This window comes from Podarcis pityusensis, assembly GCF_964106645.2.
Source record: "Podarcis pityusensis genome assembly, chromosome: 11".
NCBI lineage: Eukaryota > Metazoa > Chordata > Lepidosauria > Squamata > Lacertidae > Podarcis > Podarcis pityusensis.
The window spans coordinates 28,889,453-28,913,179 of record NC_138036.1 but is presented as its reverse complement, the minus strand read 5'-3'; the positions used below and the strand labels follow the sequence as shown (position 1 = coordinate 28,913,179).

General features: G+C 43.8%; 1 protein-coding gene across 4 annotated transcripts in view; it reads left to right on the top strand.

Moving 5' to 3' along the window:
• Window positions 1-23,727, top strand: part of SV2C (synaptic vesicle glycoprotein 2C) — a 106,328-nt gene that overhangs the window by 9,247 nt on the left and 73,354 nt on the right. The window lies entirely within an intron of this gene.

Sequence of the window (23,727 nt, the reverse complement as noted above, 5' to 3'; positions counted from 1 at the left end):
CCTCCCTGGACCTTAGTAACAGGTTTAGTGGTTATGAGATGTCTTGCAAATACATACATAAATAATTCAGTATTCTCCAAGAGCATCTTAGTTATATAATGTTACTGGGATTCTCTCTAATGGCAGTTACCTTTTCAAAGCATGGCTTTGCCCCATGAATTCCATTTCACTTTGATAACATACACTTTGTTTAGTTTGAGTCCGGATTAAAAGATCCAATTCAAGGCAATGACCAGTGTTTTGTCATGGGCTTCCATTCATGTGTCATGTATTAGGACACCATCAACTAATACAATTACTCCTTTCATGTTTGAGGAGTTCTTTTTATTTCAGAGGAGCGCTTGCGATTCCAAATGGGAAGTGTTAAAAACTGAATCTCCCAAAAGGGGTGATCAGTATAGTCAGTTTAATGCTCTGGTTTGTCAAAGGTATTTGCCAGGCTTTCAAGAAATGTAAGGTGACAGACAAAAAGCCTTCTTTCAAGCTTCTCTTTCCATTTGTCAGCAATACGGGTCTGTAAAAGATAGCTTATTTTCACTGTTGCCTTGAGATTGAAGTACTGTATATCTTCCTTCTGACTCATCACCCAGTGCAGTTGGTACTGAAGTTTGTCTGATATAAGGATGCACAAAGAAGTTTGTTTCTATAAACAAAAATTTCATGTGTGGGATAGTTAATAGGCAAAGTAATATGGCAGCAATGACATCAAATGAGAAATTGTATCAAGAGCTTAGTGAATAGTAGACACGTGTGTGTTTTCTGAGCTTGTATAATTAAGGTGTTGATAAGAGTACAATGCACCTTATCTATGGCATGCAGGGGACATTATTGATGAGGAAGTGTTTCTTTGATTTACAGATAATCATGTTGTCTGCAGTTAGACTTTTTTTTAAAGCTGCATTTGAGGTGAGCATGAATTATGACTGCACACCATTTGTGTGTGTGTGTGTCCGTCCAAGGGATTGCTAAGGAGCAGAACTGGTTTTATTCCACAGCAATATCTATAACTTGCCATTGTTCAAATATTAATTTGCCAAAGCAAAGAAATGAAAACTCAAAGGCAGAGCTTTGTGGACTTTTCTATTGTTTTGGAGTGGGTGTTCTCCACTAAACACTGGTCAAAGGCTAGAAGAGGTTTTTGAAACACAAAGTGACCATCTAATAGTTTCATCTCTAGGTGCTACACAGTTACTGACCATGTGTGTTCATGCACAATGTTATATACAAATATGCACCCTTAAATTTAAAATTCAAAGGACAGGTGTATAAATTCAGTCATCCTTAGAACATCCTTATTTCTTGTAACTTGACAACATTTATTTACAATTAAATATGGTCAATTTTTTAAAAAAATCTTGCATTGTTTAAAATTTGGTAGGGATTCCAGGGACAGATAAAATTCTTCGGGAGTTGTATCCTCCCTACAGACTATTGGTTGTTCCTGAGATAGAAAGAAGTTTCAAACAGCCAGACAGCCTCATTGTAACACAATCATGAAATTGTTTCCTAGCAAGTATGTTTAGGATTGCAGCTTACGTTTCCCTGGAAATTGCAGTAACAACTTATGCATTCAGAATTAGAATACCGCAATTCACCCATGAAATTATATCTGGTACAGACATCCAGACAGATTTCACTTTAGATGTCTCTGAGCACCACAACATTTCTCTTTTGTTTTCATATGCAGCATAGCAGCGTACCCCATTCTGAGGGGACGTTGAATGTTCCATCTAATAAAATTAATGAAAGTAAGAGGGGAAAGTAATTAAATCTGTCTTGGTACTTATCTGTTGGTTTCAGCTTTGATTGCTGAAATGAAAGCTTGGAGACAGCTGTTGGCAGACGTGTCAGCCCTTTTGAGTTTAATAGTAGAGAGCTTTGTACAGGTAATTAATTACTGTACGGTTATAGAATAGTTGCCCAGTAGCCTCATGTCCTTTTGACATGTTTCTTTTTTTGTGTCATTTTGTTTTGTTTTGTTTTTGCATGTATGTATGCTTGTTTATATAATACACTTCCCCCCACCACCCTGAGAGAATAAGTTTATCTGATGTTTGGTCGAAGCTATCTATTTTAATTCCCAGTTTTATCAGTCAAACAGCATATGCTGTCAGGTAACTCCTTAATTTTCAAAGTAAAAGAAATCAGAGTTCTGTGGTTGATATCTAGTGAATACAGATTCAGATTAAGCATGGCAGACATTTTGTGTTAAACCTTGATTAATCCTAGTAATTTACCACACCTCAAGTTTACCATCAAGGATGAATCACTTAATTTAAATGTCAGAGTTGAACTCCAGCTGCACACCTCTGGATTGTTGTTTGCTTCAGCCTAAATATCTGGAGCCGTCACAAACACTTTGTGTATTGACTATACCTTCTGAATTCCTGGATGTTAATTCCTGCTGACATCCAACTACCCATCATGTTCACAGAAAGCTTGAGAGGTAGATACTGCATGGCTCAAGGCTGTTCAGTTACCATTGGTGCTACTTGTGAAGTAAAAAAAAGCAAAACAGAAAACTGACCCGAGTGATTTAGCAAGGCAGAGGTCACTAAGAAAAGCAGATTCAGTGCAATGGGAGGAACAGAAATTGTGTTGATGGGTATCTAACAACGAATTAGCAAAAGAGGAAATACTGAGTAATAACCCAGCATTCAAGAGAAATAGGACAAAAATTATTTTATTATTGATTTATTAAAGGATTCATATAATCACTTTTCATATAATATGCAAATGGGCATACAACATAATTAACGTAATATAATAAGATTCATTAAAACAAACCCAAATACACAATAAGAAATAAAAAAAGGCACTGTACAGAGTCAATGGGTCAAGAGAAGGTTTGATGGCAACCATCAAAATCACATATTGGAATTTGGCAAACAGCTATGTAGATTGATCTACATCAAGGGGGTGGGATTTTGTTTTTGTATCTTTTTATGGTTTTTTAAAAAAAAAATTGTTAATATATTGGAAATCAAACAAACTATATTTATTAAAATAAAAAAAGAAAACTAACGACAGCAACAGCAACTTGTTGTTTGTTTTGAGCACACAACACAATGCTAAACCAAAACCATGGCTTAGCTCTGGGTAGTATGTCAGGAGTGGGGAGGAGTGAAGCTGCCAGAATTTTCTAAATCTGAACCAGCATGCTTGCTCATTCACACTAAGGCATAGTTTGGCTTAGCATTAAGTGCGAACCAGACTGGTTTGTGGTGCCCCAAGATGATGAGGTGTTTTTGTGCCATAGTTAGCATTTGACCAAAAATGTATAGGAAGTTATAGAAGTTAGAGCCCCTTTTACAGAGCTGCTGACTGAAAATACGATTTCAAGCTCCTACACTGTAAGAGTTGAATTGGAAAGTATTAGTATACAGATGGGTCATTTAATTATAGTTGAACCAAATTTACACACACTGAATAATTTAGAAAGCTGAACTCCCTGGGCTCAGCAATTAAGAATAGCAGAAGAAAGCCAAGAAGATTAAGAAGCCAAATTAGCTTGTTCACAACAGGGAAAAGGCTATCTTGTTTGTACTTGTTACACAGATGCTGAAGGAGAATGTCGTATATTGTTAGATACTAAAATAAAATGAACTCACGAGTACTTTCCCATAAGCCCTGCAACTATTATATGCCATTTAACGAGCAAGCTAAATAATCTCATTGGATGAGCTTATGGTGTAAAACATGGGATATGTGTTGCAGCCTGCTTTAGTATGTGGTCTCCACTATTGAAATATCTATCAATAAAAGTGTATGACATCTGTAGCTAGTGTTACAGGATAGATATCTGTAACTACAGAAGAGAAATGCTGAATGGTGTACCATTTCAGTTAGAATTGCAGCTGCCTTTTGAACCTTATGCTGTCTAAACCTTCAGAAAACATTTTAAATAAAATATGTAAGATATTTGTTTGCCAGGTTTCTGATCTATTTCTTATCAAGCTATTTTCATTTTCTATTCCATTGGAAAGATTGCTCCTTTTGCTATATATTTGGCAAAGCGTGTTCTTATCTGTGAAATCTCCCCATTCTGCCAGAATCATATTCCACAGGGAAGAATCTGCTGTTATTAACAAGGTTTTTATTGCCACACCATTTCTAATGAATTATGGATATATTATTTGAAAGGTTTCAGTTCTGTAGGTAACTTACCATGATGATATGTCCACAGGTAGACTGTGATAACACAGTTACTATCTTTAGATGTCATGATAAACCATGACAGGAACAAACCCAGGCATATTCAGACTAGTGCTTTTCTCCAACGCAGCCTTGAGAAGTTTGGAAGTGTTCATTTGATTAATCACATGCTGTCATGTTCTCCGAACCTGGCAAACTCGGGTTAAACTTAACTATGGTTTGTTTGAAACAAGCACATTTCAAACCATGAGTTATTAAGTCAGCTTTCATTAAAGTGGCCTTGTGATCTTGTTTATTGAGGACATCCCTCTATTTTGAAAGGATGTCAGAAGGTGCCCTCTATTAGAAGGACAATATTATTAGAATGACATTATTATTATTATTATTATTATTATTATTATTATTATTCCCTGCCCGTCTGGTTCGGTTTCCCTAGCCACTCTGAGCAGTTTCCAGAAAAATATAAAAATATAATAAAACGTCAAACTTTAAAAACTTCCCGATACAAGGCTGCCTTCAGGTATCTTCTAAAAATTGTGTATTTCTTTATCTCCTTGACATATTATGGGAGGGTGTTCCACAGGGAGTGTGTCACTGCCGAGAAGGCCCTCTGCACAAGGAGAGAGAACAGTGATTTTTCAGCTGCCCATCAAAAGCTCAGAATCGGAGAATGTGCAGGCAAAGAAGCCAGCTGTTTCCAGCTATGATGAGATGTGATGTATTTCTAAGGTGGCTCACCAGGCCTCCCCAGTTGACCTGCAAGCTTGTTGTGGGTGAGCCACGGCCACTTGTCCTATGTATATTATGTCAGGTGTGTGGCAGGTGGGGCTTGACTGAAAGGGGTTTTGCAGGTGCAGCAATTTCCAGTTGGTTGGTTGGTTTTGGGGAAACACTGTGCAAAGAACTTTGCCAGCCTTACATTTGGCTTTTGGGAAGCAGTCCACTGGGAAGTGCTGTCAATCACCTGATGTCATTATGATATCACATGATTGACAAGTGAGTTGTCCTGGTCATCCAACACCCCCAAACATTCAGGACATGTTTATTTATATCTCCCACTTGGAGTTTGAAGTGGTGCAGTCTACCGTACCACATTAAGATTCTGTCATCTTCTACTGTATGTGTCCTGCCGAGATCTTGGTGAAGAAGACTTTTTCTGGCTTCAGCAGCAGTTGCTCCTAGTGTGGCTACTATTGAAAGTCAACCCAAACATGATTATGAAGGTAGACATAGCTCCTAAATAGCAGCTTCTCCTTATCTCAGCCAGGGCACAAGTACAGCTGCAACCCTATGCAAATTACATGGAAATAAGCCCTACTGAGCCCAATGGGATCAGTTTCTGATGTTTATAGGATCAGGTTGCAAGGCTCTTTGGGGCCATGTAAATTTATTAGCCTCTCATTTGTTTTCAAATACATCTGGGATTTCAAAAGCCGAAATGACGACCAGGGGTGTGGGGGGGGGTGGGATTTTCGGAAGGCAGCGGTTTGTCCTGGATCTTTGGCAAGTAAACCAAGAAATCAAGCTCAGCAACTTTGGGGGTGTCCAAACTTTTACTTCTTGAAATATGGCAACCCTAGGTTAACCCTGACATGTTTAGGGAAGCTTTCAATATTTGATTAATTATTATATTTTAATATTTCATTGGAAGCCACCCAGAGTGGCTGGGGAAACCCAGCCAGATGAGCGTAGTATAAATAAATTATTATTATTATTATTATTAGTAGTAGTAGTAGTAGTAGTAGTAGTAGTACACCCAGAGGCATGAAATCCATTTCCCTGTGTTGTATTCCCCTATGGAGAAACTGTTGTAGCAATCATATAGCTCTTTCCTACTCAGCTGTCATCTTCTCAGAATTGTGTGTACCTGTTTTAATTTGCATTTCTAGATGTAAAGGATTAATGTATCAGGTGGCGTTCAGGTCCCCAGCACTTCAAAGCCTCTCCCCTATGGTGCAACCTCTGCTTAAACATAATTATATAGATGGCCAGGTATAGATATATTTAAAACCAGATGATTTCAGCAAAAACAGTGGATAACTTTTCTAAAACATTTAGATCTGACACATCTACTGTATTTCAGCTTCTATTTTATGAAAGTATGTATGGCGTGACTAGTAATGTAATATTTCCCATTTTAGTACTCCAGTTTCAGCCTATGCATACTTTTGGATGTGATTTCTTAACTTATTTGTTGCTCTTTTCCTAATACACAGCACAACTTATATGTGCATAGACACCAGGAAAGATAGGTTAAGAATTAAAAATAACAATTGGTATCTGTGAGAAAGTCCTCACTAATGGCATTTCCTCTTTTCTCATATTTACTTTAGCAACTGTTTTAAAATTGCAGTTACAATTCATCTCCATGACTAAGCAAAAAAGAAAGAAAGATGGTGCTCATTCTTTGCACACTGAAGGCATGCAGTTACTGTAAGGAAACCCCTGTTGTGGTTCGAGGACCCGACCCCGGCGAAGAGAAATGAAGACACAGGGACACGTGATATAAGGTTAATGGGCTAGAAGAGGCCACAACTTTATTGGTTACAGCAATTGACGAGGTATTGGCTTAGGCATTGGATCAAAACAAGTGGGTTCTTCACCAGTAGGTGGAGCCTGTTGATGCTAATCCAACTATAGGCTCACCCCTGCTGTCACCGAAGGTCGTGCCAAGGCCTCCCGCCAAGCAGGCATCGGACGGAATACACGACCCCCAGATTCCTTTAACGGAATACCCCTAAAAATTGAAGGCATAGGCGATGGCCACACCTAGCACTTCCACACAGCGCAACACATTATTCCAATGCCTAACCTACCCACCAATACCAAAAAAAAAAGTTGTGACGATTGCTACGAGGTAGGTGAAAAAACCAAAAAGCCTAGTGCTAAATGGAAAAACTCCTACCAGGCCCCCTAGCCAACCAGGGCGACCAACCTAAGGTCCATAGCAAGGCCAAAAAACCGAAGCCCTAACTAAAGGGAGTGGAGGGTGGGTGACTTGCGGGGGCCGAAGGAAGGAAGAATGAGGCTGAGGAAGGCTGGAGCTGCAGCAAAATGCTGCTGAACACGCCCCCTCCGTGGCCCCTGGTTGGATGGCCAGCGAAGGGGGCGTGAGCGCCAGCCAGGTGAGCGGGCGGCAGGGGGCCACGCCCCCTGCTAGCCGGGGCTCGGGCCCCGACCACAACCCCTCCCCTCCCCTTCGGGGAGGAGAGTCTTTGTGGTTCGAGGACCCGACCCCGGCGAAGAGAAATGAAGACACAGGGACACGTGATATAAGGTTAATGGGCTAGAAGAGGCCACAACTTTATTGGTTACAGCAATTGACGAGGTATTGGCTTAGGCATTGGATCAAAACAAGTGGGTTCTTCACCAGTAGGTGGAGCCTGTTGATGCTAATCCAACTATAGGCTCACCCCTGCTGTCACCGAAGGTCGTGCCAAGGCCTCCCGCCAAGCAGGCATCGGACGGAATACACGACCCCCAGATTCCTTTAACGGAATACCCCTAAAAATTGAAGGCATAGGCGATGGCCACACCTAGCACTTCCACACAGCGCAACACATTATTCCAATGCCTAACCGCCACCCGAGCCAAAGGCTCGCCGCCAATACCCTCAAAGCTGCAACCAATCCCAGATGTTTTTAATGACACTAGCTAACCAAAAGTCATTCCCCAGATCCGATAGGTGGACACCGTCATCCCGGTATAAAGCTTTGTCGCTAATCCGGATACGGTCATGATAAATCACTCGGCCATCCATAAAGCGCACCCAACGGGCTACCGCCCGATTTACGAGTTTCCTGGTTCTTTCAATGGCCATACAGCTTTGCGCACCGCGCCACACAATTCTTTTCAGGAAGGAGGACCAGAACACCGTCGTTCTGGGACACAAGGCTGCGAATGCATTCAAGTCTCTTTTTATGCTTAACAACAAGTCCACACTCTTTTTGTTGACGAGGTCGTTCTCCCCTAAATGAATCACCAGGATGTCGGGAGGGCCGAACTTGGCTATTTTCTCCCACAGCAACGGCATCAGTTCTTCCCAATGCATGCCTCTTCTCGCAAACCAGGAAACTCGAACATCACGTGGCAGACCAAGATTGGGTGCCAGGCCGCAGCTGACCGCTCGCACGCGGGCCCAATGGACTATACTGTGGCCGCAAATCCACACGCTTCTTCCGGGCATAGCTGGGGATAAAGATAGAACAAAAGAAGGGTAAGTAGACTAAGGGGTAGGCGCAAAGTTGCGAATATATGACTTATAAACATTGGATTTCCACCGGCCCAACTCTTTTATCCTTTCTGTCGGCAACCCCAGGTGCGCGGCAGTGGTAGCGGCTCCGATCCTGAACGAATGAGCAGCGTACTCCTGGGAGGGTAGGCCACAAGCCTCAATAGCCTTGCGCAATACTCTAGTGAATTGGTACCTCAACAGGGGCGACCCATCCTCGTGGACCAGAAACGGTCCCGGGACGGCTGGTCTAAGGCAGAGGTACCGCCTCGTGTCCTTTACCGGACATGGGCCTTGCTGGGCCGACGCCGTGAGCTTGAGCAGGACACCCTTGCCAGCCTGATCAGTCTTGGACTGACGTACAAGTACTGACACAGCCGTTTCGGATAGCTGAACGTCCTCCCACAGGAGGCCACGAGTTAAACCCCGCGCGCTGGCTTCACACACCACCTCCCCAACTCTGAGTGCACCAAAAAAGGCTATAGCGTATGCTGCAGAGAAGAGCCGTGCCTCAAACCTGGACCAGCAAATTTTCCTGAGTTTTAGGCGTATCTGGGATAGCAATCCATAAGAGATCGGCCTACGGCCAACAGCCCTAGGCGGTTGCAACCTGCCCCAACCCTCAATGGCTCTACGAATCAGGAAATTGCTACATGGGTCTTGCGCAAACGTTGCCTTTGAAAAGAAGCTGATGGCTGCTACATGAATCTTTAGAGTTTTTGTAGCACGTCCGAGATCATCCAGATGGGACAGGTACTGCAGGACGTCGTCGGTAGAGGGAGATACGTTATGTGACAGCCCAGAAAGCCCAAACCTGAAACCCAGGAAATCGCTCCAGGCCTTCTTATAGGACCTGAGCGTGGAAGGTGCCACGGACGCTAATACTCCCTGTATCACTTTGCGTCTCCAACGTTCCACAGGTACTCCGGAAAGGGTTCGGGCAACGGTTGTGCTCCAGGTGCGAGCGACCGGAAGCGAGGTATCTGGAATCGAGATAAGGCGTCGGCTATATCATTATTGGCACCAGGTACGAATTTGGCTGAAAATACAATATTGTACTCAAGGCAACGGAGGACGAAAGCCCGAAGAAGGGAGGAGACCCTCGCAGACCGAGATGACTGCCTGGCAAGAATGTTCACCACTGCCAGGTTGTCGGTCCTGAAGCACACACGGTGATCTCGGAACTCTTCCGTCCAGATGTGAACGGCCACCACTATTGGAAAGAACTCAAGAAAGGTGAGATCCCGCGTGATGGCCTGACCCTGCCATTCCGCCGGCCAACGTTGCGCGCACCAGCGCCCCTTGAAGTACAAGCCGAAGCCTAAAGACCCAGCTGCGTCCGATTGGACCTGAAAATCTGATGATAGATTCAAGACATCCTGCCAAAGAGAAACCCCGTTGTATTTTTCCAAAAAGGCTGTCCACACCTCGAGATCCGCCTTGACCGACCTGGGGAGGCGGACCCTGTGGAGAGGGTGTTTCAGACCAACTGACAATCTGGCAAGGCGGCCACAAAAGGGGCGTCCGGGGGACACCACTCTGCACGCGAAGTTAAAATGGCCCAATAAAGCTTGAATTTGCCTAAGGGTGATCTTCCTAAGCCTAAGAGTGTCCTGAATTAATTCTTTAAGGGCATCAATCTTTTCCGCAGGTAAACGGGATGACTGGGCTACTGTATCCAGCTCGATGCCCAGGTAAGTTAGGCGCGTGGCTGGTCCCTCAGTTTTCTCAGCAGCAAGAGGAACCCCAAGGTCTCCGGCCAGGGCTGAGAAGGCCTCGAGCAAGGAGGCGCATTCCCCTGTGTTGGCTCTACCCACGAAAAGAAAATCATCCAGGTAATGCGTGACCCCATTGGTATTTGTCTTGAATCGCAGGGCCCAGTCCAAGAATGTGCTGAAGGCTTCGAATGCGGAGCATGCCACTGCGCAGCCCATTGGCATGGCCCTGTCAACGTAGTATTGTCCTTGAAATTTGAAACCCAGAAGCCGAAAATCATGAGGGTGTACTGGCAAGAGGCGGAAGGCCGATTCGATATCACACTTTGCCAACAACGCCCCGGGACCAAAACTACGGATTAACTTAACTGCCTGGTCGAAGGTGGCATATTTAACCGTGCATAACTCGGGCGGGATGGCATCGTTGACCGAGCCGCCCTTAGGAAAGGACAGGTTGTGAATGAGCCTAAATTCACCGGGGGTTTTCTTGGGCACAATGCCTAATGGAGATATGTGCAAATTCGGGATGGGGGGACTATCGAACGGGCCTGCTACCCTGCCCGCGCTCACCTCTTTTGCTATCTTTCTTTCCGCAACTTCCGGTCTCTCTCTAACTGATTTTTGATTGGGTGAATCTTTTGCAATCAAAGAACCCGCTATGGGAATACGAAACCCGCTGGAAAAACCTTCCCGGAGGTAGGAAGCTGCATCCTTATCCGGGTAAAGAGACAGAAGGTTGCAAAGGGGAACAAGCTTGATAGGAGAAAAGGCCAATTCCAAGACTACCTCACCTTCTGTTCCCTGCTGCGGGGGCCCCCCTGGGACTGGGATGATGGAACCCCCGGCCCCCACGAAAGGGCTGCCTCCCCCCTTTTAAGCAGGATGTAACAGGGTGAGCCCCAGCGCATCTTTCGCATTCATGCGTGAATTTACAAGATGGCCTTTGGCAAAACCCTTTATTGTACTCCCAGCATACCCGACGCTTAAAATCTTTCCTTTGGTCGCTCCTGGCCGACCGATACGAGTCGGCTGGTCTCTTCTCCACATACGGACCAACAGCCACAGACCAGATTCCATTCTCGATCTGATCCCAGCGCGCTAATGGGATCCTGGACGCCTTCCTTCGGAACTTCTTATCATAGCTTATGGCTGCAGCCTCCCCCGAGAGGGCACAGGCCGTGCGAATATGTGAAAGATAAGCAACAAGGTGAACCGCACGCTTGGGGTAAGCAGCGACAATCGTCCCCATGAAGGCCTGAAAACCATCGAGCCAATTTTCAAATGTCCTAGGCACGGAAGGGTACTTGCTCTTCCTCTTACCATGAGAGGGCCTCTTTTCTCCCCTGCCTAACTCCTCTGCTGGGGGCACTAACTTAAACATGTCCACAAACTCACCATTCAAGATTTTAGCTCGTAATTTAGGAGAAAGGTGATCGCCTGGTATGACATCTGAGGTTGAGTAGGTGGATATGGTGGCATCTTTTACCAGAGCCCCATCCTTCCACTCCTGGGTCCCCCCGAACTTTTTGCGATGGCAATTGGCCCTCCTTGACAGTGCCCAGTCCGGAAGACCAGACACTTCCTCCCCTTTCCCCCAATAGGAACCAAGGGACGCGTCGCTGTCATATTCAGAAGAAGAAGTACCTGTATCATCATCCGTATCCTCCCTCCGGGACCTGCTCTTCCTGCACACATGCTTCTTCTTTTCGCGCCTCTTACCCGAAGGCTTCTCCACTGGCGCAGCGGCGGTGGTGCTCTCCTCCTCCTGTTGCGTGTCTTCATCCACCGATGAAGCCGCAGAATCAGGCGACTGGACCCTGGGCCGCTTGTCCTGCGAGCGATTAGAAGAGCTAGGGGCAGCAGGATTGTTATTGCGAATAGACTTAGAAGTCGCTTTACCCCCCCCCCGCGCCCGAGACCCAGATGCCGAAGCCCGCGACTGGGACCTAGTCCGAACCGGTTGCGGGTTGGAAGTAGCAACTGCCCGCGGCCCATGAGTATCATTAAAGAGGGCGGCCGATGTACTAGGCAGTTCGTCCCATTGAGAAAATTGTGAACCCTCTGGGAACTCCTGAGTATCCGGGATGACGTCCGGAGAAGGGGGGGGACTGGAGTCCGCGTCTGGGAAGCGTTGTTCGTATTCATCTATAAAAGATCTAAAAGCGTTTAGGAAGTGTGAGATGGGAGGCTTTGTATTATTCCCATTGCCCTGTTGTCCCCGTGACATGCTCACTGCTGAGCTGCGTGTGGCTGCAGACGCACGTTTCCTCTTAGGAGCCATGAGGTGTGCTTTGCACAGTACAAATGTAACAGTGTTTGTTAGTGTGTGTATGCGTGTGCACGTGTGTGTATTTATTTATTTACTTCAAAATTTTTATTTTTATTTTTATTTTTATTTATTTATTTATTTATTTATTTTTTAATTTATTTATTTATTTATTTATATATTTATATATATGTATATATTTATTTTGTTAAATTGTTTAGTTATTTATTTATTTATTTTTTATTTGTTTTTGTATTTATTTATATGTCTATATATCTGTCTATTATATAATCAGAATTATAAAATTAATTCTATTATTTTTATATTAATTTATTTATTTATTCACTCCTACTATATATTCCAATTAATATTTTCAAATATTGATTGTGCTACTTAACCCAATCAAATATTGCTATTGCTGTTGAATTAAGTTGCAACTCCTGCTATCGACTGATTAGTAATTATCACGATGAATTTTACTATTGTTCACTAATCAATTCTCAATTTATCCAAAACCTTGCTATTATTATTGTCAGTAAAGCAAATATACTTTACTAATTTGTCTGTGCTACCAGCACACAGAGGCACAGAGAACTGGTAACCACTGTGTTGTCTCTAGGCAGTAAATCAAATATAGCTCCCCTTTTGCGTGTTAGCCAGGTGAGGGCAGCAGCTTGTAGAGAAGCCACTCCCCCTAACTTCAAGTAATAAAGCCAAGGTACTATAGGTGGCTCCCAACTGCTGCCAAGGTTCACTTCCTCATACAAAAGAACAATAGCTCAGCGATCCTCTGCCTGCCACAGGTAAGATAAGCTGGCAATAGCCCTTGAGAATGTGCCTCTGGGGAACAATAGGCTTAACTATCGCTCGTTAGCGTTTAAATTACCCTGCTGGCCGACAACAATAATGGGGTTTCTATGGCAACATACGATCTAGCCGACAACAATAGCTGTTCATTAAGAAGCAACAGCAAGGGCGTTTCTATAGCAACCCTTAACAGCTTAACAGGGTCCCCAGGCAGACCAGGAAATAAGCAAACAACACCTTTAAACAACAGAAAAAGGGGGGAAGTAAGGGGGGAAAAGGCTCAGAGCACACAAAAGGATTGAAAGTAGGCGAACTAGGAGACGCAAGTAACACAGAAACAACTTATCCTCCTTAGACTAGGCACAAAGACTCACAAACAAAGAAGGAGGGGGGGGCAACAATAAACTTACAAGGTTGGCAAACTAGAAGGACCAAGAAAGATGGAGGCTACAGCAAAGTCAGAGACACCAACCACACAGAAACACTATACCCCTTCAAACCAAGGACAAAGAATAAAGAACAAAAGGTGGGGTAGCAGTGAAGTCACAGGGCTGAAACCAAGGACAAGGAATCAAGAACCACAGGTGAGGTCGCAGTGAAATCACAGGGCTGGTGAACACGTGGAGGGAACACTCTACTAAGGATGTGATTCTCGCACCCCACACTATAGTTAAGGCTGTAGCAGGAGAAGCTACTATTTAAAAGCCAAGCTAAGTGGGGGGGGGGTGGACACAGAACCGATGGGGGGGATCAAGGTCACAACCGCACTTGGGACCCGAGAAAATGAAGCAACCTCGAAAAAAGGTGGCCTACACCCCCTCCAATGTAATCCACAGTCCTCAATACAAGCAGGCAGGCAGACCCAAAAGGACCCAGGCACACACACCAACGCACCCAAAAAACACACTCGCAAACCCCTTGTGCTCTGTTCGAAAACACACTACAGAGAAGCCGGAGGGGGGGGTGGCCTGCAAAACGCACACACACTAGGCAGCGTCCCCACCGTGTAAACGCAGCCGTGTGCCAAAGGAACGCAGAAATAAACCTAAGCAGTCGGGGGGGGGGGGACATCCAGATAAAGCAAACCGCAAACGTAAAACCAACCAAAAATAAACAAACCCCAAAACAAACCGCAAACTCAAAGAGCAAAAAAGACAAAGGACAAGATCTGCTAAACCCCTCCCCCCGCGCGTACCAGCAGCCGGTGTGGGGAGTTAAAAAAAAAAAAAATAAAATAAAATAAAATAAAGGAAAACTGCGGGGTTTATTGCGCCCGTCAGCTGTTGTGCGGCTGAAAGCAGCCGGTGCTGGCCCAAAGGTAGGGCCCACGTGGGCTGCTGCCTGACAGAAAATAAATGAGGTCAGACCTAATAAAATTCAAAACGCAAGCCGCAATTTAGGCTGTAGCCCGAGCAGAGGCTGCAAATGGAGAGCTAGATTGCTGCAAAGCCCAGGGAAAAATTACCGGGGACGCACCCAGTAAAACCACCCAGTGGGGAAAGACGCAGGCCGCAAAGCAAATACTTCCCTGGCTTCCGATGCAGCGATCTCCGAAGTCCTGACTTGCGGGGGCCGAAGGAAGGAAGAATGAGGCTGAGGAAGGCTGGAGCTGCAGCAAAATGCTGCTGAACACGCCCCCTCCGTGGCCCCTGGTTGGATGGCCAGCGAAGGGGGCGTGAGCGCCAGCCAGGTGAGCGGGCGGCAGGGGGCCACGCCCCCTGCTAGCCGGGGCTCGGGCCCCGACCACAACCCCTCCCCTCCCCTTCGGGGAGGAGAGTCTTTACAGTAGGAATGTAGGAAGGGTAGTTGTACAAATGAGCTCAGTTATCTAACAGCAGCAGACATAGCTGGACATGATTCTTGCTGCCTTGTGATAACATGCTGCATAATGCAGATCGGAATGGGGAGGCACAAAAACTCAAAGATTGATCTGCAGTTCCTAATAGTCATAGCAAAATGAAAGAAAGAAATCCAATTTCAGCTATAGCAACATGCAGAGCATATATATTTCACCGGTGATATGGATAACATGAATAGACCTCAAAGTGAAGACCTATTAATTACAAAGCTGTTCGGGGAGAATGCTCTCTAGTTTGTTCCTTACTCAACAATCAATTAGAAATTAATTTTGACACAATCAGAATATATCACATTATTTGCGCAGCCAGCAAAATGTTGGAAGCAGCTTTGTCGCATTGGTTGTTATTTTTTAAAGCTACCCATTACTTGGCTCTATGTTTACCCGTTTGTTATGTAACTTCATTGTTAGTACTGATGCCATTCTTTCCTCCAAGCAAAAGGAAGCTCTTCTTTCTGTTCTTTTCAAATGTAGCCTTCCTTTCCATGCTCAGACCCACTGATCCATTCTCTGATGTGCTTGCTTTGCTGTTTCTTTCCTAGTTCACCATCATTTGATCCTTCCAGTGAGCATTACGTGTTTGCCAGTCAGTTCCTTCCTTCAAACTTCTAAGTCACTTAACAGACAGACCCCAGACAAATCTGGCAATTGTTTTTTTAAAAATGATGAAATAATTTTTTAAAGCTTGTTTTAAAAGTGTAGGGCATGGGTAGGCAAACTAAGGCCCAGGGGCCGAATCCGGCCCACTCGCCTTCTAAATCCGGCCTGGGGACAGTCCTGGAATCAGTGTGTTTTTACATGAGTAGAACGTGTAATTTTATTTAAGATGCATCTCTGGGTTATTTGTGAGGCTGCCTGGTGTTTTTACATGAGTAGAATGTGTCCTTTTATTTAAAATGCATCTCTGGGTTATTTGTGGGGCATAGGAACTCGTTCTTTCTTTTTTCAAAATATAGTCCGGCCCCCCACAAGTTCTGAGGGACAGTGGACCGGCCCCCTGCTTAAAAAGTTTGCTGACCCCTGGTGTAGGGGAAAGAATTACGATGAGGAAACATACCACTATGAGTTTGTGGGCTGTGTGTCTGTGGGTAGGCTGTATGCCTCCTAATTCTTGGATCCATCATGGATTCAATTCCTGGAATAGCCAGGTGAGCTTCCTGGTGAGGTAATGGCCCTCTAAGTATGGGTCATTAAGGTAGCAAAAGAAGTGGCTCTGTGCCAGACAACAAAATGGGCAGGCCTCTCTCCCTCAACTGTCTGTCAGTTACAATGACAAAGAGTTTGGAGTTTGAGTTGAGGTGTGAGCTAGAAATTTGTTTCATTGCTTTAAAGAAGTTGAAATGAGGGGTTTTTCATCCAAATGAAGGAACATTCGTTGGGGGCACTGCTGTATTCTAACAACTCACATTTCTTGGTGTGAATAGGCAGATGTGTAAACCAGCTGCTCTTTTGCTTCACTACCTCTTCAACATAAATTATGAAATGCGTTTAAAAGTGGGAAGATGAAATGTGGGAAATGTTCAGGAAGAAAATACATACTGTATATATTTGGAAATACTGCATCCATGTCAGAAATGCTTAGTGTAATTTCTGTAAAGACAGAAAACTTATCCCAGATAAACAGATTCATGGCAGGTAACATAGCAGAGATGCAGAGACAATAATACAGCACTGAAAATATTTTTTCTTCTTCTTCATGCCATCAAAGCATAGAACTTGCCCCATTGCTGTTTTCCAGGCTCGCTCTGTTCAGCTTAGAAATGCTGTGGAATTATTTCACTTTGATGCTGACAACTGATGTTAACGACACACAAATATAGATAAAATGAATCTAAGGAGAAGTAGCATGGTGGATAGGCTATGGTTCTGTTTTAGTAGCAGGTAGAAAATAATGGTACTGCAATGTTTAGTCAATTCAACATGCCCTCAGTTAACCAGGAAGGTTTTTTGTTTTTTTGTTTTAAAAAGTTAATTACTTTTTAATACAAGTACATACAAACACAAGGGACGTGGGTAGTGCTGTGGGTTAAACCACAGAGCCTAGGGCTTGCTGATCAGAAAGTCAGTGGTTGGAATCCCTGCGATGGGGTGAGCTCCCGTTGCTTGGTCCCAGCTCCTGCCAACCTAGCAGTTCGAAAGCACGTCAAAGTGCAAGTAGATCAATAGGTACCACTCCGGTGGGAAGGTAAACGGTGTTTCCATGCGCTGCTCTGGTTCGCCAGAAGCGGCTTAGTCATGCTAGCCACATGACCCAGAAGCTGAATGCCGGCTCCCTTGGTCAATAAAGCCAGATGAGTGCCACAACCCCAGAGTCGGCCACGACTGGACCTAATGGTCAGGGGTCCCTTTACCTTTACATACAAACACTACTGGTGGGCGCTATCATAGAACAGGTATACAAAAGGTGATAAAGCTGATCTGGGATTTTTCTAAGTACTTGCATTAAAAAATAATGCCTTGTTTGTTGCAGAAATATAATTATTGTAATTGTTTGAATAGTTTTAGTAATTGGTTTAATTATTTTATTATTGTTCTTATTTTTTGTTATATTGCTGTTCTAATATGAATCTTGTAACATGCCCAGTGATCCTGGTACATGAAGGGTAGTTTAGAAATATAATAAACAAGTAATACTAAAAGTAAAAAGTAATGTGCATAATCTCAAAATTGAGTGTTGTTTCCCTTCAGGATGATGGATGTTTTATTAATATGCAAATACGTTACATTATTACCCAGACAGTTATTTGGCTACAGGTTTTTGTGTGTGTAACAACCCTATTTTAGACAGTATACTAACAATAATTTCTAAGAGCAAGAGACTAGACTGCCAGGAAGTTCTTATTAGTTCTTTGTAGAAAACTGGGTATATTAATAAAATATATTACTGTCTCAAAAAGTAATAATTAAGCATAATCTAAATTGAATTATTGCACTGTTCAAAGCCAGATATTACATTTCCATAAAAGCAGAAGATTTGCTGCTGTCTGTTTTGCCATGCCAAGACACATTGTTCCTCCTTTTCCACCCCTATTACTGCACCTGCTTGATGGGCAAATTTGGGGTCTGAGGCAAAAATAACTTGTTAAAAGATCCAGGTCCCCATGATGGTTGGCCTTGTCCTTACCTCTTAGTGACAGTATTCCTCACTTGTAAAATATGAGGTGTTTGTGCATCTATGCTAGCCACTTCAAGAGTTTTGTCTTAGAATCTCTGATCTATGCAGATGCTGATTGACTTGTTTTGCACCTGGCTCTGATTAGTGGATCTCAGAATTCTAGTAAAAAACAAAGTGGATCCCACAAATCCAAAGACTGCCCATTCTTGATTTAAATGATGTTTTAAATGTGATTAGGGGGAATTAGGCTGGTTCACAGGACACAGTGAGCCAAATTTGAAAGCCAAGAACAAGCCAAGAGCAAATATATCCTGCCCATCTGGCTGGGTCTCCCCACTCTGTGCAGCTTACAACATATATAAAAACACAACAAAACACCAAACATTAAAAAACAAAATACCCTATACAAGCAACAAACCAACCAATAAATCAATAGAAACCAATAACAACAATAATAACAACGACAATAATAATAAACAGTTTACAATTATACCCAAATTAAAGTAATCACCAGCTCCAACTAAACAATTTAATCAACCCCAACCTGACAAAAATGAAGCAGAGGAACCAAAATTAGAACCTTTTAAAACATTTCAGCCAGTTGTCCCACCCCAAGAGTTATTCCAGCAATGTCCCTCTGGTCTCCCAGGAGTCTTTTAGCTGTTTAGGGTGGGTGTGGGCTCCGCCTCCTAGGCCAGGTGGAAATGGGCCTTGCAGCAGGGAGTGCTCTTCATTCTAGCACTCATAGTTTGTGCGGAGAGAGTTTAGCCATGAGTCCTGGATTGGATAGTCTGCTAAGCCAAACTTTGGCTCAGTGTAGTCTGCTATGGCAGTGAAAAGGACCAAGGAGGAACAAAGCAGCTGCAAGCTCTTCTCTGTAAGCAAACATGTTTCTTCTCTCAGTAAGCCACTGTTTGGCTTACCATTGTGTCATGAAAACAGAGTTAAGTTCCTTTTTATCAGAGCGTTTTCAAGAAAGACAAAATGACACAAATCTCATAAGAGTACAACCCTTTATTATTTAACAAGCAATAAGCAATAAAAACTCGTTCACTCATTCATTCATTCATTACTTTCATACCTACCAGATGGTTGGACCCACTAAAAGAGATGGCCAGTCTCTTTTAAGAGTCTATGGATGGCATCCTCCTGCAGGTAGGACAGCACACAAAGTTCACCAGGCCTTCCCAAGGCTCAGGTCCCCTTTTGGTTACATTGTCTTGTATTGAAGGAGGTTGATAGCTGTCATCATGCTGGTTCCTCAAATAGATAAGAATAGTTATTAGTTGAAAACAGTCTGGTTTCCGTTATGTTGTCATACTGTCTTTATGAATAGCATGTTTCTTTCAACATGTCTTTTTTAAGAACAGTCATTTATCTCAATCATCTTCTCACTTTGTCCCCTGATTCACCCAGACATGTTGTCATACTGCTCATCCTGTATTGCACAGTCCAGTAACTGGTTCACTGTTCATCCATCCTGTTTAGCTGGCTCAATATTCAATAGTTTGATAATGGTTCTTAGTCTAGCCAGTGTAGTGTAGTGGTTAAGAGTGATAGACTCATAATCTGGTGAACCAGGTTCTCATCTCCGCTCCTCCACATGCAGCTGCTTGGTGACCTTGGGCTAGTCACACTTCTTTGAAGCCTCTCAGCCCCACTCACCTCACAGGGTGTTTGTTGTGGGGGAGGAAGGGAAAGGAGAATGTTAGCCGCTTTGAGACTCCTTCAGGTAGTGATAAAGCGGGATATCAAATCCAAACTCTTCCACCTTCAATGCAATAAGGTAAAGGTAAAGGGACCCCTGACCATTAGGTCCAGTTGTGGCTGACTTTGGGGTTGCAGTGCTCATCTCACTTTATTGGCTGAGGGAGCCGGCGTACAGCTTCCGGGTCATGTGGCCAGCATGACTAAGCCGCTTCTGTCGAACCAGAGCAGCACACGGAAATGCCGTTTACCTTCCCGCTGGAGCGGTACCTATTTATCTACTTGCACTTTGACGTGCTTTTGAACTGCTAGGTTGGCAGGAGCAGGGACCAAGCAACGGGAGCTCACTCCGTCGCGGGGATTCGAACCGACGACCTTCTGATCGGCAAGTCCTAGGCTCTGTGGTTTAACCCACAGCGCCACCCGCGTCCCTTTCAATGCAATAGTCCTTTGTAAATTAATTTAAGCAGTTCTTTGTCTTTGATTCAATAACTTTATTTATTCATTTATTCTTCAGAGCCACTAACCATCCGCTTCTCATTCATACTTCAGACATTCATATCCATTCATACCAGCAGACATACTAAATATAACATCAATTATAAAATGAGATCATCTTTACATCTGGTTCTCAGACTGTTCCTGTGACTTAAAAACATCTTAGGAAATCACATATATTCTGTAAGAGATTCAGCATATACCTGAACATTAATATTGTATTAATATTGCATCATTTGTCACATATAAGTGCTGTCCTTATGAGGATTCCTTCTTATCCATCCTTCTTATCAGAATATAAGATAAAGCATAAGAGCATCTGTTTTGTAACTGAAGGAACACACAATTAACAGAGAGTGTGCTTACTGTTGCTTGATACCTTGGGGAACTCAAAACCAACTATATTGAAAGAACACCCTTAATACTAACATAACACCTTTATTCATACACAATTTATGAAAAACACCTTTTCATCCTAAGAACTGTATACCAGGGCAGTGCGATATACGGTTTTCAATATCAATATTCAATATTATACTTTTAGTGGAGGCAGTTCACATATCTGGCTAAGTCATACTAAATTGTCAGGTGTGGTACAAGCAGGCAAGACTAGCCTATAACTTTGCATCCATGAGTACTGAGGCACTTTGGGCCTAAAGATGACCCTTCCCCTCGGGAAAACATTAAGTATTCACTACCTGAATTTTGCAAAGATTATCCAAACAAAATGTATTAAGAAATAAGTTCAAGTTTTGGGAAACCAAAGCTGCAATGTGGAGTCTGGGAGTTATGGGTTAAGCACTGATTGAAAATGAAGCAGTGTGACAAGTTTTGCAGGTACAAGCAAGATTGAAAGAGGGATAATGTGGAACGCCTTGATAATATCACAGCACAGATAATTATGAATATGCAATAAAAAGGTTGTCTGGAAGGGCCCTGAGTTGAAGTCTGTCCATCTCTACTGCATTGCTCCTTCCTCAAAGAGCCCTAGAAATTAAGGCAGCCTGCACATGACAGCTCATTTTTGAGGCACTGTAGAGTAGATTACAGGCTGTTGCCACTCACAGACCCAGAAAAACAGGTCCAAAAAGGGTGTGGGGTGGAGGACAGGAAGCTGCCTCTGTTGTTTCTCTGTTAAGCACTATTTCCCCCTCCCCAAACATCTCCTGTTCCCAGGACCTGGCTGCCCGTAAGGTGGGCTGAGGCAGCTGCCTTTGGCAACAGAAATCCAAGAGGCAGCACCCCCATGGGTGCAGAGAAGCAGCAACAGCAGCAGTGGTGGCTTCTTGCGAGATGTTGCCGAGAACTTGAGAAATTTCTCACAGTGCATGAGATTTCGTGAGAACTAGCTGGAATCCGTTGCTGCTGCTTTGCAGGCACTGCCATGCAACCCAACTAAAGGAAGCTTCGGTAGGGTGGAAGGCACTTTCCCATTTTGCCTCAGGTGGGGAAATGAGGTGCACTGTCCCTGCCAGTTCCTGAAAAATTTCAGCCCTCGCCCCCCAACAACAGAGAAGAACAGGAAGAAAGAACTGCTTGTAATGAAACGCTGAAGGATCACAAAGTGATTTAGCTTTGTGAGGGAATATGAGGCAAAATTAATAATCAGTATTATATGTAGGCTTTGGATAGAATCAGTTCTCTTGTTCCCTATCCTGACTTCCAGCATTTTCTTGTCAGGCTAAGCTTTCAGTTACGAATTACACAAAATCACATTACCTTTACATGATATATTGCACAACGCAAACTTTGCATGCTGAGGTCACCTTCTTTATAGTGTCGTTTTCATGAGATGTTTTGGGAAATGTCAGGCAGATTTTAAATCAAAGATGTTCCACTCATGAGCTGCTCTCAGAACATAATACACTATCACTTAATCATTGGAAAATGTTATTGTGTGGCTGCAATTCCTCCCTTTTCCCGACTTAGCAGAATTCTAAATCATTGTGATAAGAGTGTTTGGGAGGAAGGTCTCAGTCCCTGTAAAGACGTGTGGCTTTCTTTCTAATTGGATTGCCTTCACTATGTGTTGGCCTTCAAGTGTCATTAATTTCTTATACAGTCGTACCTCGGAAGCCGAATGGAATCCATTCTGGAAGTCCGTTTGACTTCCAAAACATTCGGAAACCAATGCGAGGCTTCCGATTGGCTGCAGGATGTTCGGGTTCCAAAGAACGTTCACAAACTGGAACACTCACTTCTGGGTTTGCGGCATTCAGGAGTCAAAACATTTGACTCACAATGCGTTCGGGATCCAAGGTACGACTGTAGATGAAACACTTAAGAACACAAGTTGGAATCCTTAGACAGTGTGAAGACTTCACAGCAGGTGTGGGGTTGGCCATAGGCCAACAGTGTGCATAGCCAACACAAAATGGAGTGTGAACACTTTCCTGCATATCTCTCTCTCTCTCTCTCTCTCTCTCTCACACACACACACACACACACAGAGAGAGAGAGAGAGAGAGAGAGAGAGGGGGGGAATCATGCCACACTCACAAATACTGCATACAAACATGCATAAAATTTGGCTTGAAAAAAGCATTTCAACTTTTTTCTAACAGCCAGAATAGGAGTGATCTTCTGGCAGATTGTCCCTGAGGGGTGGGGGGGGGAAGGGTTCACCTGGCCATCCCCAAATGGACTCTTTGGGAAGATTGGCCCACCTCACTGCAACAATTATGCTTTAAACCCTCCCCTTCCCAGCTGCATACCCCCTTCTGTTAATTCCCTTCTGGTGTTTGAAACAGGACTTTGATAGGAGCGAATAAACGCTTTTTTGCAAGCCTGATTGTAGTAGGGGAGGGGTAAGCAGGAGAGCCCCAGGGAATGAATCCGACATGCAAGCTTGCAGTTCCCCACTTTTTCTTCACAGAGCAAAAACCAAATCCCCACAGTGTGCCATGTTATTTGAGGTGGATGAACGGTTTTATGCAACAATATTGCCTTAAATGAATGCACAGAAGGGCATTCGGTGAATGCAATCTTCTTGTACCCTAAAATTAAGGATCTGAAAGCTTGAAAAGACACAAAAGGTGCACAATTTTGTATCTGCAAGTGCTCTACATGTTTGGATGAACACTTGGTCAAGAGAAGTAGGGTCAGCATGTATGCTTTGCTATCCCTCTGATGTATTCATTGAACATGTGATTATGCTTACATTCCTAAATACACTTTGAAAAATGGACTACTCCCCCAATACTTGTAAAATAGAAGCCCTGGGAAATACTAAAGGGGAAACTACATTTTCCAGCACCCCTGGTGGCTACCTTGCAGTCATAGCTACATGCTGGGTAGGTGGAAGGAAAGAGAGATCAGGGAGCTGGGGTGGGGTGGGGGCGTAGAGCTTTCCCCCTCTCAAGAGAGTGGGAGGGT